Below are 5,361 nucleotides of genomic sequence, written 5' to 3' on the forward strand. Positions count from 1 at the left end.
AAGTCATGAGAAAGATAATGACAGCCACTATGCAAGAGGGTACTCCTGTGAGAGATCATATCCTAAAGATGATGGCTTATCTGAACGAAATACAGATCCTTGGAGGAGAAATTGATGGGGAAACCCAGATCGATATGATCCTCCAAACACTACCTAGAAGTTTTGAGCAATTCCACCTGAATTACAATATGAACAAAAGGATATATTCATTGGCGGAACTACTGACAGAACTTCAGGCAGCAGAAGGTTTGCTTCGTCACAATTCTCATATTCACTATGCTGAAAATGGTTCTACTTCTAAACCGAAAGTAAAGAAGAAGAAGAAACAAGTTGGTTCAGCAAAGAAAGTGGATAAATCTCAGAGTACAGGACCTAAAGCTGGAGTGAAGAAGCTGAAGGGTAAGTGCTTCATCTGCAAGCAGTCAGGGCATTGGAAGGCGGACTGTCCTCGTAGGAATCAGAACAACAAAGGTATATCTCATGCTCTAGTTGTTGAAACATGTTTAGCGGTGTTATCTACCAGCACCTGGTGTGTAGATACGGGAGCCACTGATCATGTCTGCAATTCCTTGCAGGGGTTCCAGGAAACCCGACGACTAACTGAAGGAGAGATTACCGTCTACATGGGCAATGCTACTAAGGTGGCGGCTGTTGCAGTGGGAGACGTTTACTTATCTTTTAATAGAAATAGAAATTTAGTTTTAAGAAATTATCTTTATGTACCCAGTTTTAGAAAGAATTTAATTTCAGTTTCTAAACTATTTTTAGATGGATACTCAGTTTCTTTTAGTAATGATGTAATTATTAAAAGAAATAAAGTGATTATCTGTTCTGGTACATTAGTTGGCAATTTGTATACTTTAAATCCAATTTCTCCCACAAAGCAAAACAAGGAAATTTATAACTCATCTTCTAACTCTAATAAGAGAAAAGAACCTTCGGAAATGAACCAAGCATATCTTTGGCATCTAAGGCTTGGTCATATTAACTTAAGTAGGATTCAGAGGCTTATAGCCGATGGACTTTTGGGTTCATTAGAATTGGAAAATTTTCCAACTTGTGAATCGCTTGGAAGGTAAAATGACCAAGAGGCCTTTTAAGGCCAAGGGGTATAGAGCCAAAGAAGTGTTAGAATTGGTTCATTCTGATTTGTGTGGTCCTATGTCTGTCCAGGAAAAAGGAGGTTTTGAATATTTTCTCTCTTTTATAGACGATTATTCAAGATACGGATACATTTACCTAATGCGTCGTAAGTCCGAGTGCTTTGATAAGTTCAAAGAATATAAGGCTGATGTGGAGAAACGACTAGGTAAAAGTATCAAGACACTACGGTCTGATTATGGTGGCGAATACCTCTTAGGAGAGTTTAGGAATTACTTATCAGAGGTCGGGATTCAATCCCAACTGTCCGCACCTGGTACACCCCCAACAGAATGGTGTGGCAGAACGAAGGAATAGGACTCTTATGGAGATGGTTAGATCGATGATGAGTTATTCAGAATTACCAAATTCATTTTGGGGATACGCCCTGGAAACAGCAGTGTACATTTTGAACTTAGTACCTTCTAAATCAGTTTCTTCTACTCCCACAGAATTGTGGAATGGGCGAAAGCCCAGTCTAAGACATTTTCGGATTTGGGATAGTCCAGCACATGTGCTGAAACCAGATGCTGATAAGTTAGAATCTCGTACAGAAGTTCGCGTGTTTGTGGGGTATCCCAGAGGAACAAAAGGTGGTTTATTTTATAGTCCTAAAGACCGGAAGGTCATTGTTAGCACCAATGCCCAGTTTTTAGAAGAAGATTATATAATGGATCACAAGCCCAGTAGCAAAGTTGTTTTAGAAGAACTTAGAGAGGACACACCTACCTTAGTACCAACAGTACAAGATGAAGTGCCACAAGGGACTACAACACGTGCCACACATGATACACAACCACAGACTGTGCCTCGTCGTAGTGGGAGGGTTGTTAAGCAGCCTGATAGATTCATGTTTTTGGGAGAGTCTTCGGACTTGATCTCGGGTAAACATGAACCGGATCCCCAAACATATGACGAAGCACTCCAAGATATAGATGCAGCATCTTGGCAAAAGGCAATGAATTCTGAAATAGAGTCTATGTACTCTAATAAGGTCTGGGAGCTCGTAGAACCACCTGATGGTGTAAAAGCCGTTGGATGCAAGTGGATCTACAAAAGGAAAAGAGGGACAGACGGGAAGGTAGAAACCTTAAAAGCTAGGCTTGTTGCGAAAGGGTACACTTAGAAAGAGGGAATCGATTATGAGGAGACTTTTTCACCGGTAGCCATGCTTAAGTCTATCCGGATACTCTTATCCATTGCTGCTCATATGGATTATAAGATTTGGCAAATGGATGTCAAGACAGCTTTCCTTAATGGAAGTCTTGAAGAGAACATCCATATGAAGCAACCAGAAGGGTTTATTGAAAAAGGCAAAGAGCATCTAGTGTGCAAGCTCAATCGGTCCATTATGAACTGAAGCAAGCTTCAAGGTCTTGGAACATCCAGTTTAATGAAGTAATCCAGTTATATGGATTTATTCAGTGTCCGGATGAGTCTTGTGTATACAAGAAGTGTAACGGAAACGTGGTGGTATTTCTTGTACTATACGTAGATGATATTTTGTTAATTGGCAACAATGTCAAGGTATTATCGGACGTAAGGGTATGGTTATCCAAACAATTTGATATGAAGGACTTAGGAGATTGTGCACACATTCTTGGGATCAAAGTTATAAGGGATCGCAAGAAAAGAATGTTGTGTTTGTCCCAAGCTTCATATATAGATACAATCCTTGCTCGTTTTAGCATGCAGGATTCCAAGAAAGGTTTCTTACCTTTTAGGCATGGAGTAGCTCTATCTAAAGAGATGTCTCCGAAGACATCAAAGGAGATAGAGGACATGAAAGCAGTTCCTTATGCTTCGGCTGTAGGAAGCCTAATGTATGCAATGCTATGTACGAGACCTGATATCTGTTTTGTCGTGGGCATGGTTAGCAGATATCAGAGTAACCCTGGACAAGGACATTAGACTGCTGTAAAACATATATTGAAGTACCTGAGAAGGACTAGAGATTATATGCTAGTTTACCAAGCAGACGATTTGCTCCCTGTGGGTTACACGGATTCAGATTTCCAATCAGATAGGGACAACAGTAAGTCTACATCAGGCTATGTGTTTACTTTGGGAGGTGGAGCCATTGCATGGAGGAGTGTTAAGCAGAAATGCGTTTCAGACTCAACCATGGAAGCTGAGTATGTAGCGGCCTCTGAGGCGGCTAAAGAAGCAGTATGGCTCAGGAACTTTCTAATGGACTTAGATATGATTCCTGGTTTGCCCAAAATCATCATAATTTATTGTGATAATAGCGGTGCAGTTACAAACTCGAAGGAACCACGAGCTCATAAGGCAAGTAAACATATAGAGCGCAAGTACCACCTGATACAAGATATCGTGAAGCGAGGAGAAGTTGTCATCGCCAAGATTGCATCAGCAGATAACCTGGCAGATCCTTTCACTAAGGCCCTTCCAGCAAAAGCTTTCGATCGGCATGTGGAGGGAATGGGAATCAGATGTATGGCAGCAGATATGGCAGCTTAGTCATTAGTATAAGTGGGAGATTGTTAGACTGTATACTGAAAGCCTAAGCTTTTGTAAATATTTATTTTGAATAAAGAATCACATTTGGTCAAATTATCTACATTTAGTTGTAGTTGTTCAATTAATTTATATTGTAGATAACATAGTATGTGGTGCCACATACAGAAGATGATGTTATCAGTACCTTATAAATTATAAACAGTAGCTCACGACCAAAATGGAAAGGAACAAACCATTGGAAGGTTTTAGTGTAATTAGGTATTAGTTTATCTTAACTATATAATTAAACTAGTACACTTAGAGTGTATTGAGTAGGACCATCAGAGGTCGTTTTCTTTTATACTGACTTTATAAAGGAACAAAGACCTCAGTTATTATGGAAGTGTGTGCTCTTAATCCTAATATAATAACAAGCACATATATTTGATATTTATTTCTTTAATTTATCAATGGGTGAGATTTAGTTCGATAAATCAATAAGCCTGATAAGTTGGGAAATGATATCACTTATAGTGTGTGTTGTTGATTATAAAAGGAAACTGTGTCCTAGTAATCTAGGTTAATAATGTCCCCAAGATGAGCTCATAAGGATTGTCATGTTAAACCCTGCAGGTGGACTTAGTCCGACATGACGATGAGGTTGAGTGGTACTATTCTTGGATTAAGATATTAATTAAATGAGTTGTCAGTAACTCACTTAATTAGTGGACATTCGACATCTTAAACACAGGGAGACTAACACACTCATAATAAGAAGGAGCCCAAAAATGTAATTTGGGATTGGTGCGGTAGTTCAATAATAGTTCTCTAGTGGAATGAATTATTATTAATAAAATTAAGTTGTGTGTCCGGGGCGAACACGGGATGCTTAATTTTATCGGGAGACCAAAACCAATTCCTCCTCTCGCTCCCTATCGTAGCCTCTTATTTATAGAATACTATACCCACCTTCGTATCCATGATGTAGGGGTCGGCCAAGCTAGCTTGTGGTTCAAGCTAGGGCCGGCCAAGCCTTGGTTCATGGGTGGCCGGCCCTAGCTTGAACCCAAGCTTAGGTGGTCGGCCCCCATTAAATTAACAGGAATTTTAATTTTAAATATTTCTTATGTGAAAGATATAATTTGTTGGAGAGATTAAAAATTAAAATATCTCTTTTAAAAGGATCTACAAAAGATTAAAGAAAGAGATTAGATCTCTTTCCTTATTTGTAGATAGGAAAGATATTTTAATTTTTCTCTTTGTAAATTATTCACATGTTGAAAAATTAAAATTATAGAAATTTCTTTTTATCAACCATGAAGGGATTTTAAAGGGAAATTTTATTTTTTAAAATTTTCAAAGACAAATAAGGAATTTTTAATTGTTGATTAAAAGTTGTCTTGTTTGATCTCCATGAGGTGGCCGGCCATTACAAGGTTAATTGGGAAATTTTATTTTATTTTTCTCAATTAATTCATGTCAAGGAAAGTTAAGGAAATTTTATTATAATTAAATTTCCTTATTTGCCAAAGCTAAGGAATATAAAAGAGGGGGTTGGGGTGCCTTCATGACACACAACTTCTATTATTCTCTCCCTCTTTTTCCTTGGTGTTGTGGCCGGCCATACTCTCTCCCTCTCTTCCTCTTTGTGGTGGCCGAAACTCTTCCATTTCTTGGAGCTTTTGTGGTGGCCGGATACTACTTGGAGAAGAAGAAGAAGAAGGAGCTAAAGCGTGTATCCCTTGGAGCTTAGTTGGTGGA

This window comes from Zingiber officinale, chromosome 1B, assembly GCF_018446385.1.
Source record: "Zingiber officinale cultivar Zhangliang chromosome 1B, Zo_v1.1, whole genome shotgun sequence".
Lineage (NCBI taxonomy): Eukaryota > Viridiplantae > Streptophyta > Magnoliopsida > Zingiberales > Zingiberaceae > Zingiber > Zingiber officinale.